The 2632-nt window shown below is 41.8% G+C and overlaps 1 long non-coding RNA gene across 1 annotated transcript; it reads right to left on the bottom strand.

The window, feature by feature from the left end:
* LOC130384649 (uncharacterized) lies at window positions 1–1137 on the bottom strand. The gene is made up of 3 exons (XR_008895893.1): window positions 969–1137; window positions 202–251; window positions 1–110 (listed from the first exon to the last, which is right to left on the bottom strand). It is a non-coding gene; the product is annotated as an uncharacterized LOC130384649 (long non-coding RNA).
* Window positions 1138–2632: the final 1495 nt, after the last annotated feature.

Raw genomic sequence — 2632 nt, 5'->3', positions numbered from 1 at the left:
TACACATTAGTAGATTAGGAGATTGATCCAGAGGCAACTGTTAGTGTGATCTGAAGAGCACTAAATTACAAGAATAACGCTGAGCTCAAATTAGGTCGTCATCATCAAACCTGCAGAAAAAAAATAAAGGGTGGAAGGGACAGATTAGCTGATCAATATTTTAGTAGAGAAAACCCAACAAAAAATGCCACTAATACTTACTATTAAGAGGTTGCCCTGGTTTTCACAAAGTAAATCCAAAGAGAGAATACCTGAATATGAAAATTGAGGAAAAGTAGGCTATAAGTGACAATTCACACGAGACGATAAATGTAAGTCCATGGGCATGAACCCCCCCCCCCCCCCCCCAACAGCCGTCATTACCAACTCTCGTCCAAAACTGTGGTAATATGGCATCTTTGGACGTTTTAATACATTTGGAGATGGCAAAGTATAGCATATATTCGAACTGTGTTTTATCAAAACAACCACGTTTTCATAGATTACCAGTACACTCCCGACAACAGGCTCTCACTCCCTACTCAACGGCTGGACGTGTACGGTCGGCAACCACTCCCTCGATTCCACCTTAACGGCCAGGAGCCAGTCAATCGCGGGGACATGCGAAATACGATAGCTAGCTAAATGCTTTGGCAGACCCAATGTCGTAGTGCTAGCCACCTGACGTAAACCATGCCTAAATGCTAAGGGCACAAGCCGTTGCACAACATAAGCCAAGGGATTTGCGATACCATTGTGAAAGCAATAGCATATTTATGGTGTTTCATGACTATTTTCCTAGCCAGGTTACCCAGCTAGTTAGCTAAATAGTTAGCTAGTGCTAGTTACAGTGCTAGATAACTCGCCTAAATGAATAAAGAAACGCTTATATTCAGTAACAGAACATCTATTCTAATGTTCCCCATTAAACATGTGGACATCTAATAAATAATCGGTTTCTAGTTAACTTAAACGGATAAAAAGCTTACCAAACTCGGTCCATTCATCAGCACGAGGTCTATTCGGGAATGAAAGAGTGGTGTGCCCGCGTGCTTCAGGTGGATCCAATGAATTCCAGTGAAACGATTAAATAGACTTAATGTGAATAAATCAGATTTAATTTCCTATTGAACTGGTTTATGTTGTATTTAATGAATATGGATGAATATAATTATGATGTATTTACTTTAAACAGGTTTAATTTAAATGTTAAGCTTAAAGTTTATTATGGCAAAAAATCATTTTTTTGAGTGTAGAGTACATTTGCACTCTCAAAGTGTTCAAATGTAACTCTAAATTTGGAGTACATATTTTGCTCTTCTAACAGTGTTCAGCGAACACTGAACTCTTGGACCTATATATACCCCGAAGTGAGTGTTAAATGTACACCCATAGAGTACAATGTACACTGTGGTTTTTGCTGTGCAGCATCGTCAGAGAGTTTAGTACAATGAGAGAAAATCTTCTGGGGCCGGTTGCACCAACTGGGCGTAACTAAGCCTGGTCGTAACTGCTAAGTAGGTCTTAGTTACGACCTGGCGTTAGAATGGAACTAACGCCGGTTGCACCAACGGGACTTACGCCTGGTCTTAACTACGCCCGGTCTTAGCCATGCGCGGCCATGTGAATGTTCCATGGTATGCGCATATCACCGCGTTGCTAGGATACCTCGTGACAACAGCTGTTTACTATTTTATTTGACATGCTGTTGGACACCGAAATAAATAATTCATTCGTTCACTCATTGTCATTCATCAATTGTGTTAATGCCTAACAATAAAACACTGCAAACGAATATAATTAAAATATGTATTTGTAATGTCTGGTTTACGACGAGCAGGCATTTAGACGGGAATGTTTCTGTAGGAGAGATTTGTTTAATGTGTCGGCCTGTATAAAATATATAAACATAGTTAAAACAACATTCACAACTGATTATAAGTTGAGAACGGACTAATCGGCCAGCGATATCTTCCCGACAGGCAGTCGATCTGTGAACACTGATCATATCGCCGGCTGTGCTTTGAAATGCAGTTTAGCGAAGCGTTGCAAGGATGGTGGTAATGCTGCATTGGATTGGATGTAATTGCTATAGAAACAGCCTGGAATTTCAACTCTACGCCTGCCCCTGACCAGGCGTAGGATTTACGCCTGGTCTTAGTGAAAAGAACGCTAAGCCCAGTTGGTGCAACCGGCGTAACGGTTAGGTTGGACTTAGAACGCCAAGTTACGACCAGGCGTAGTTACGACCAGGCTTACGCCCAGTTGGTGCAACCGGCCCCTGGAGGCTGCTAGAAAATCCAAAAAGGGAAATTGAGTTTGGGAAGTTATAGGAAGGCGTGGGAGGTGTTATCCCTATGGCTACGACCCATTTGGGATTCTTTTTGAGTACTGTTGTAGGGTAGGAGCGTAATACTGAGTGATGTTGCAAATGAAATGCGCCACTGCTTCCGAGAAGCTTATAAATATACTAGAAGCTTAACCCTCTCTCGGACCCAGACAGATCGTGTAGCGGATGGAAGTTCATGGATGTGGGGGGTGATAACCTTCAGGGATGCATTCTTACACGCATCCATGTTTTATTTGTTTCTGAGATAGTTTCCCTATTCAACCACTAAAAGTAGGCTCTCACTCTGAGAGTTGGTATTGATGT

Source organism: Gadus chalcogrammus, chromosome 6 (assembly GCF_026213295.1).
Source record: "Gadus chalcogrammus isolate NIFS_2021 chromosome 6, NIFS_Gcha_1.0, whole genome shotgun sequence".
NCBI lineage: Eukaryota > Metazoa > Chordata > Actinopteri > Gadiformes > Gadidae > Gadus > Gadus chalcogrammus.
Note: the sequence above shows the minus strand (reverse complement) of the source record. Positions and strands in the feature narration are given on the sequence as shown.